The following is a 9,918-nucleotide window of genomic DNA, read 5'->3' as shown; positions in this document are numbered from 1 at the left end:
TTACGCCTTTCTAAAAGGCGTTATTACGCCTTTCCAAAAGGGTTTTAACTCTTTTTGAATAATTATTTTGCATTTATGGAAAGGCGTTATTTTATGTTAATAAATAAATGAAAGATTTAATTAAAACCATCTTTATTTATGCAATTCTCTATATCCCTGCACATCACACTGACAACTGTTTGCATACATATTAAGAGAAGGCAACACGTACTCTACTTGTTAAGATACGATATAGACAGATGTATCTTGGAGCTTTGCTTGCCCTGGGTTAAAATTCATGTCATTTGAAGATATTTTTCCCTTTTCTTGGAAAAAAGTAGGCAAACTATTTGCATAAGTATAAAGAGCTATTGAAATCAATGATCCTTGGTAGAAGTGTGTCTGGTATTAAAGAAGGACTTAGTTGGTTCAACAATGAAAATATATGACGCATTAATCAATATCTTTTTTTCTGGAAATCTAATTGTTATCTGTTAAAATTATTTTTTGAGAAATTAGTCCTATATCAAATTGTAAAATGAATGTCCGAAAGGTAAGATTTCTGCACCCCCACCCCTCGGTTGGGCTAAATATGTTAAATCATGTATTCAAAATAAAGGCGTAATAACGCCTTTTAGAAAGCTGTTATAACACCTTTTAAAAAAGGCATAATAATGCCTTTTTGAAAGGCGTAATAACGCCTTTTGGAAAGGCGTTATAACGCCTTTTAGAATGGAAAGGCGTAATAACGCCTTTTAGAAAGGCGTTATAACGCCTTTTAAAAAGGCGTAATAACGCCTTTTGGAATGGAAAGGCGTAATAACGCCTTTTTAAAAGGCGTTATAACGCCTTTTTTTGCGTTATTACGCCTTTTTGAAAGGCGTTATAACGCCTTTTTAATTTTTTTCTCTAGATTGGTCCTAATAGGCTTTCGTAGTGTGTTTTTTGTGAAAATTCATATCAATATTAATACAAATTTAAAAGAGCATGTGCCATTTTATGCATAAAATGGCCCTGTACTTATATCAATAAATTAATTATCACCCTCTTTCCTATTTCATATATCAAAAGAAGATAGACACTTGGTGCTCTCATTTCCTATGAAAAAAATTTCGTTTTTTGAGAATCAAGTTATTGAAAAACAGGTTTGAAAAATTGCAATGTTCTTGAAATTTGCAGAAAACATGCGTATTTGACTACCTTCAGCAAAGAATTAAAATATGAGCACAGCCCACGATCCAAAAAATAAAACATCTTTTTTGATCTTCAGAAACAGAGCTTTCATTATGTATTGGCATATTTTGGATCAAAGGTTGTGCTCTATATGAAATATTGAAAAAAAGCTTCAACTTTAGGTCATTTTCAAAGGAATTTACAGGATATTAGGAAAATGACGCATTTCGTGACGTCATAATGCATTGACTAGTTGGAAAATTACGTCACAATTAATAGATACGTGGTCACCAACACTCCAAGTGATAAATACTACATTTGCAACCTAAACTGATCAGTTTTGATTTTTCAGAAATTCTCAGGGCCAAATATGGCCCAAAGTGGCTCTACCTCTTTATTCAAATATGTGTGGCAGTTGGCAGAAAGCAGCTGACAGATGGCAGGAAGCAGTCAGCAGTTGGCAGTAAGCAGTTGGCTGTCGTATATGGCATTCCATAGCAAATATTGTGAAATATAGGTCTTTGTATTTTTTTAACATAGAAAAAAAAAACATCCTGCATACAGATTAATAGAGGAGAACGGAAGACCTTCTTTGTTGCTGTAGCAACAAGAGTTTCTAGTTAAGGTCTTCCGTTTCAGACGGAAGACCTTATAGTGATTCTACTGTTTTTAAGGTCTTCCGTTTCAGACGGAAGACCTTATAGTGATTCTACTGTTTTTTCTTTTTCTTATTATTATTATTTTTCTCCCTTTTTGTTTTGCCGATTTCTCAGAGATGCCTGGACAGATTCAGATGAAATTTTCAGAGATGATAGAGTGTCAAAATATCTTTCAAATGCAGTTTTCAATTTTTCAAAATTCACTTCCGGTCGTCAGTTATGTCCGATTTCCGCTTTTTTCAAAAAAGTTTTGTCCGAGTCATATCTCAGAAACGGTTAGAGATTAAGACACCAAACTTATATGAGTAATAGATCTTGATTAGTAGGCAAAACCAATTGGGTTAACATTGTCCGCCGTCACTTCCGGTCGTCACAGGAAGTGATCAAAGAAATCGGAAATTTCAACTTTTTATTTTTTGAAACTTTTTTGCATCACATTATAGCATCTTGTTTGTAGTTTCGAAATATATCAGTCCCACCGGAAACAAAAACGACAACTTCCGGTTATAAGAGAAAAACTTCATATTTTCAGTATTTTTCTCTCCCATAAATATTTTTTATGCGTAATGTATTTTAAATGGCTTTTGGATATGTTATTCAGACTTCAAATGTCTACAGTAACGTCAAATATATTTGTAAAATTCACTTCCGGTCGCGTGATTTCCGGTCCTCAAAATGAGAAGTTATCATAGCTAGATCTCGTAAACGGCAAAAGTTAAAGACACCAAACTTATCTAGAGTGAAAGATCTTGATAAGTAGGCAAAATCAGTTGTGATAAGATTGTCCGCCGTCACTTCCGGTCGTCACAGGAAGTGATCCAAAAAATCGAAATTTTCAACTTTTCTTTTATGAAACTGTTTTAGCCTCACATTACAGCTTCTTATTTGTTGTTTTCAATTATTTCAGTACCACTGGAAACAAAAAGAGACAACTTCCGGTTAAAAGAGGGAAACTACATTATTTCAGTATTTTTCTTTCCAATAAATATAATTTATTTATAAAGTATTTGTAATGATTTTTGGATATGCTATTCAGACTGCAACTGTCTACATTAACGTCAAGAAATTTTTGCAAAACTCACTTCCGGTTGCGTGATTTCCTGTCCTCAAAATGAGAAGTTATCATAGCTAGATCTCGTAAACGTTGAGAGATTAAGACACCAAACTAAATAAAGTGGTTAATCTTGATGAGTTGGCAAAAACAATTAAGATAAGATTGTCTGCCGTCACTTCCGGTCGTCACAGGAAGTGATCAAAGAAATCATGAATTTAACTTTTCTTTTAGGAATACTTCTTGGCATCACACTATTGCATCTTAATTGTTGTTCCGATATTATATGTCCGTCCCAAAAGAAACAAAAACAGCAACTTCCGGTTATGAGAGAAAAACTTTTTTAATTGAGTATCATACTATCCCATAAATATATTTTATAGAATGAGTACTACGAAACTACTTCCTTCAACCTTAAAATGATAAGTTTACAAAAAACCTTTTTTGTTGTCGAACTCGATGGCTCAGTGGTTAGCGTGTCAGACTTTCATTCTGGTTTTGGGATTGAGCCTAGATCGAGGATTCTTCTTTTTTTTTGCATTTTGTCCTTTATTTTTTTTTTACATAGAAAAATATCCTTCTTACAGATAAATAAAAAAAGTCTGAAGAACGGAAGACCTTATTTGTTGCTGTAGCAACAAGACTATCTAGTTTCTTTTTATTAAGGTCTTCCGTTTCAGACGGAAGACCTTATAGTGATTCTACTGTTTTTTCTTTTTCTTATTATTATTATTTTTTTCCCTTTTTGTTTTGACGATTTCTCAGAGATGACTGGACGGATTCTCATGAAATTTTCAGAGATGATAGAGAGTCAAAATATTTTTCAAGTGCAGTTTTCAGTTTTTCAAAATTCACTTCCGGTCGTCAGATATGTCCAATTTCCGCTTTTTTCAAAAAAGTTTTGTCCCAGTCATATCTCAAAAACGGTAAGAGATTAAGACACCAAACTTATATGAGTAATAGATCATGATAAGTAGGCAAAACCAATCGGGGTAAGATTGTCTGCCGTCACTTCCGGTCGTCACAGGAAGTGATCAAAGAAATCAAAAATTCAACTGTTCTTTATTGAAACATTTTTTGCATCAGATTATAGCATCTTATTTGTAGTTTCGAAATATATCAGTCCGACAGAAAACAAAAACGACAACTTCCGGTTATGAGAGAAAAACTGCATATTTTCAGTATTTTTCTTTCCCATAAATATTTTTTATGGATAAAGTATTTGAAATGATTTTTGGATATGTTATTCAGACTGCAAATGACTACAGTAACGTCAAATATATTTGTAAAATTCACTTCCGGTCGCGTGATTTCCCGTCCTCAAAATGAAAAGTTATCATAGCTAGATCTCGTAAACGGTAAGAGATTAAGACACCAAACTTATATAAATGGTAGATCATGATAAGTAGGCAAAATCAGTAGGAATAAGATCGTCCGCCGTCACTTCCGGTTGTCACAGGAAGTGATCCAAAAAATCAAAATTTTTAACTTTTCTTTCATGAAACATTTTTTGCATCACATTATAACATCTTATTTGTATTTTTGAAATATATCAGTCTCACCGGAAACAAAAACGACGACTTCCGGTTATAAGAGAAAAACTACATAATTTGAGTATTTTTCTTTCCAATAAATATTTCTTATAGTTAAAGTATTTGTAATGATTTTTGGATATGTTATTCAGACTGCAAATGTCTACAGTAATGTTTAACATCTCAGTAAAATTCACTTCCGGTCGCGTGACTTCCTGTCCTCAAAATCGGAAGTTATCATTGCTAGATCTCGTTAACGGTAAGAGATTAAGACACCAAACTAATATGGATGGTAGACCTTGATGAGTAGACAAATCCTTTGAGTTTAAGATCGTCCGCCGTAACTTCCGATTGTCACAGGAAGTGATCAAATAAATCAAAAATTTAAACTTTTCTTTAAGGAATTTTTCGTAGTATTACCTTATAGCATCTTACTAGTAGTTTCGAAATATGTCAGTCCCATTGGAAACAAAAACGACGACTTCCGGTTATGAGAGAAAAACTGCATAAATTGAGTTTCTTACTATCCCATAAATATCTTTTATAAAAAGAGTATTTAAAATGATTTTGGGACATGTTATTCAGACTGCAAATGTCTAGAGAAACCTCAAAATTAGACCTTTGAACCTTACTCAAAAAGTAATAAAGAAATATTCATTACCTTTATCTAGATTCAGCTTCAGGATGTTTATCTCAAGTTTACCTCTCTCTCTCTCTCTCTCTCTCTCTCTCTCTCTCTCTCTCTCTGATGACCTTGACCTTTGACCTTGATAAATGACCTTGTACTTTGGCCCCAAAGGTCACGATCAAGCTTAAGGTCGTGGAGGTATTTGCAACTCTTACTCTAACAAATGCTTATAAAATATCCCCTCTCTTCTCTAAAAAAAAAAAACAAAACAAAACAATCAACAGCAACGTAGAGAAAACGTCTTCAAGCCAAACGGCACGAAATATTAACATAAGATTCGGAATAAAAGCAAGAAGAGACCTGAAAGAAAGTGTCCTGAGAGTTTTAAGGTGAGTCTCTAAACTATAATGAAATTGTAGTGAATATCGGCAAAATCTGCAATTTTTTTTCTGTCTGAAATTTAGTTATTGCTGAGCATAAACATTAATTAAAGCTCGCATCGGCTATTTCTACAATTGTTGTTAATATCATTCGATTCTTCTGCTCTATTACGACATTTTAATACCAAGTATTCTTACTTTCTTGGGTGCATGGAATTTATTTCAATTTTATTTAGATTAAAATATGAATCGATCGAATCTTGGAAATGGTGATTTTCATATCAATTAAATTTCCACGCAATTTAGATAGGTTAAATCAATTGCAGTTACCCCGCTTGATACGATATGGTGTTGAAAAAATGCCCATGACTCACTCACTGTTTTTCCGGGATTTTGAATTTCCTCTGCAACTGACCACGTGTATTACTTTCGCTTTTACAACTCTGTATATGCTAAGTGTCATTGCTTCACTGCAAGTGTCCCATAATTATTCTAATCATTTTCCTACATACAATATCACATCAGACAGGGAATATCTCAGTTTTTTAAGAAATTTGACCGGGACTTTACTACGAAACTATATCTTTCACTTCGAAACTATTTCCTTCAACCTTAAAATAATAAGCTTACAAAATATCTTAAATGTTGTGGAATTTGGTGGCTCAATGGTTAGCGTGTCCGACTTTCATACTAATGGTTTTGGGATCGAGCTCAGATGGAGGAATTGATATTTTTTTTTTTTTGCATTTTGTTTTGTTTTTTTTTTAAATAGAAAAATATCCTTCTTACAGATAAATAGAGGTGAACGGAAGACCTTATTTGTTGCTGTAGCAACAAGAGTTTCTAGTTATTATTATTATTATTATTTTTCTTCTCGGGAAAATTTTGTCCGCGAATGATCTTGCAAACAACACATCCGATTTAGGTGAAATGTTTTTAGGGTCAGTAGACATGTTATGTAGATTTGCGGAATCAAGGTCATTTTGCGCGCACGTGCGTGCAAGAGCGCGCACGTGCAAAACATGAAATGACCAATATATAATGGATAAAACCGTAACTTTTCTATTTTTTAACAAAATGTTTTGAAACTCACAATGTAAGGATATATTAGTAGTATGCACAAGATGACATGGTCAAAATAGCAAGATTGCACGCGCTTGCACGTGCGCTTTGCTCTGATTGGCTGAAATTAAAGTCTCTATATCTTTCTTGTTTTTTGATAAAATCATTTGAAATTTTGAACATAGTCATACATTAGGGAGATCTACAGCCTGTAATATAAGATTTTTCATGAAAGCATGTGCATGCACGTGTGCTTGCAAGAGCTCGCACGTGCAACATGAGAAATGTCCAACATAATTGATACAGACGTAACTATTTAAATTATTGATGAAATGCTTTGAAACTCATATTATAAGTAAATATTAGAAGCATAGACAAGATGACATGGTCAAAAAACCAAGATCTCACGCGCATGCACGTTCGCTTTGCTCTGATTGGCTGAAACAAAAGTCTCAATATCTTTGTTGTTTTATGACGAAATCCTTTGAAATTTTAAACATAGGCATGTATTAGGATATCCTACAATAAAATATATAGCAATTATCATGAAAAAGCGTGCATGCACATGCGCTGCAATCTGATTGGCTTATGCTTTAAATAGCTATAACTCCCTTGGTTTTCAACCATACAGGATGGGATTTGGAACATAGATAGATATAATAGACTTCTACAAGATGGTATGGTCATCATGCATATGCATACACGTGCGTGTACTGCAATCTGATTGGCTGAAACTTTAAACAGCTATAACTCCCTTGGTTTTCAACCAAACGGGGTGGGATTTAGAGCATAGATAGTTGTAATGGACTTCTACAAGAAGGTATGGTCATTATGCTCATGTATGCACGTGCTTTCACGTGAAATGAGTATAATCAAAAATACAGTTTAATGAGAGTATTTTTAAAATACTTTTGGATTAATTACTTTAATATTTAGTATATTCAAATATAAAGATTGTATAGACAAGGTGATATGGTCATTACGCACATGCATTCACAAGCGCACGCGTGGAATTCTAAAATTTGAATGAACTTGGTACTTTCTCCTGGGTAAATGTTGTTAAAGCCTCAAATGCATAGAGTTTGTCTTATTTAATGAAGCTTACAGGGAATGTGGCACCAAAAGGAAGTTGGGGAGCGTTTGGGGAACATCTGTAACGGTCCCCGTTACAATTAGCACTAGTTATGTTCCCCAAACGAAGTTGGGGAACATATTGTTTTTACTCGGTTTCTTATTATTATTATTATTAAGGTCTTCCGTTTCAGACGGAAGACCTTATAGTGATTCTACTGTTTCTTTTTATTATTATTATTATTTTTTTTTTCCCTTTTTGTTTTCGACGATTTCTCAGAGATGACTGGATGGATTGTCATGAAATTTTCAGAGATGATAGACAATTAAAATATCTTTCAAATGCAGTTTTCAGTTTTTCAAAATTCACTTCCGGTCGTCAGATATATCCGATTTCCGCTTTTTTCAAAATATTTTTGTCTGAGTCATATCTCAGAAACGGTCACAGATTAAGAAACCAAACTTATATGAGTAATAGATCTCGATTAGTAGGCGAGCCCATTTGGGTTAAAATCGTCCGCCGTCACTTCCGGTCGTCACAGGAAGTGATCAAAGAAATCGAAAATTTCAACTTTTCTTTAATGAAACTTTTTTTGCATCAGATTATAGAATCTTATTTGTAGTTTTGAAATATTTCAGTCCCACCGGAAACAAAAACGACAACTTCCGGTTATGAGAGAAAAACTGCATATTATCAGTATTTTTCTTTCCCATAAATATTTTTTATGGATCAAGTATTTGTAATGATTTTTGGATATGTTATTCAGACTGCAAATGACTACAGTAACGCCAAATATCTTTATAAAATTCACTTCCGGTCGTGTGACTTCCTGTCCTCAAAATCAGAAATTATCATAGCTAGATCTCTTAAAAGATAAGAGATTAAGACACCAAACTTATACAAGTGATAGATCTTGATAAGTAGGCAAATTCAGTTGGAATAAGATCGTCAGCCGTCACTTCCGGGCGTCACAGGAAGTGATCCAAAAAATCAAAAATTTTAACTTTTCTTTCATGAAACTCTTTTTGCATCACATTAGAACATCTTATTTGTATTTTTGAAATATATCAGTTCCACCGGAAACTAAAACGACAACTTCCGGTTATAAGAGAAAAACTACATAATTTGAGTATTTTTCTTTCCCATAAATATTTTTATACATAGAGTATTTGTAGTGCTTTTTAGATATGTGATATAGACTGCTTATGTCTACAGTAACCTCAAATATCTTTGTAAAATTCACTTCCGGTGGCGTGATTTTCTGTCCTCAATACGAGAAGTTATCACAAAGAGATCTCGGAAATGGTAAGAGATAGAGACGCCAAACTTGAATGAGTAATAGATCTTGATAAGTAAGGAAACTCATATGGGTTAAGATCGTTCACCGTCATTTCCGGTCGTCACAGGAAGTGATCAAAGAAATTGAAATTTTCAACTTTTCGTTTTTGAAACTTTTTTTGCAGCATATTAAAGCATCTTATTTGTAGTTTTGAAATATATCAGTATCACCGGAAACAAAAACGACAACCTCCGGTTATAAGAGAAAAACAACATATTTTGAGAATTTTTCTTTCCCATAAATGTTTTTTATATATTAAGTATTTGTAGTGATTTTTGGAAATATTATGTAGACTGCAAACGTCTACAGTAATATATAATATCTCAGTAAAATTCACTTCCGGTCGCATGACTTCCTGTCCTCAAAATCAGATGTTATCATAGCAAGATCTCGTAAACAGTAAAAGATTAAGACACCAAACTTATATGAGTAATAGATCTTGATTAGTAGGCAAAACCATTTAGGGTAAGATTGTCTGCCGTCACTTCCGGTCGTCATGGGAAGTGATCAAATAAGTCGAAAAAATCAACTTTTCTTTTTTGAAACTTGTTTTGAATCACATAATAGCATCTTATTTGAAGTTTCGAAATGTATCAGTCCCAACGGAAACAAAAATGACAACTTCCGGTTAAAAGAGAAAAAGGACATAATTTGAGTATCTTTTTTTCCTTAAATTTTTTTATAGTTAAAGTATTTGTAATGATTTTTATATATGTAATTCAGACTGCAAATGTCTACAGTAAAGTCTAATATCTCAGTAAAATTAACTTCCGGTGGTGTGTATTCCTGTCCTCAAAATCAGAAGTTATCATAGGTAGATCTCGTATACGGTAGGAGATTAAGACACAAAATTAATAGGGATGGTAGACCTTGATGACTAGACACATCCTTTGAGTTTAAGATTGTCCGCCGTCACTTCCGGTTGTCACAAAAAGTGATCAAATAAATCAAAATTTTAAACTTTTCTTTATGGAATCTTTCTTAGTATTACCTTATAGCATCTATAGCAGTTTCGAGATATGTAGTCCCACTGGAAACAAAAA

The 9,918-nt window shown here is 33.3% G+C and overlaps 1 long non-coding RNA gene across 1 annotated transcript; it reads right to left on the bottom strand.

Annotated features, from left to right (window-relative positions):
- Positions 1–3,457: 3,457 nt before the first annotated feature.
- On the bottom strand, positions 3,458–7,685 carry LOC134261799 (uncharacterized). Its single transcript, XR_009990887.1, has 2 exons — positions 7,644–7,685; positions 3,458–3,516 (listed from the first exon to the last, which is right to left on the bottom strand). It is a non-coding gene; the product is annotated as an uncharacterized LOC134261799 (long non-coding RNA).
- Between the last annotated feature and the right edge of the window lie 2,233 nt (positions 7,686–9,918).

This window comes from Saccostrea cucullata, unplaced genomic scaffold (genome assembly GCF_032062105.1).
Source record: "Saccostrea cucullata isolate Sc308-1 unplaced genomic scaffold, CSIRO_AGI_Scuc_v1 ctg12019, whole genome shotgun sequence".
NCBI classification, from domain to species: Eukaryota; Metazoa; Mollusca; class Bivalvia; order Ostreida; family Ostreidae; genus Saccostrea; species Saccostrea cuccullata.
The sequence above is the reverse complement of the archived record's forward strand: the minus strand, read 5'-3'. Positions and strand labels throughout refer to the sequence as shown.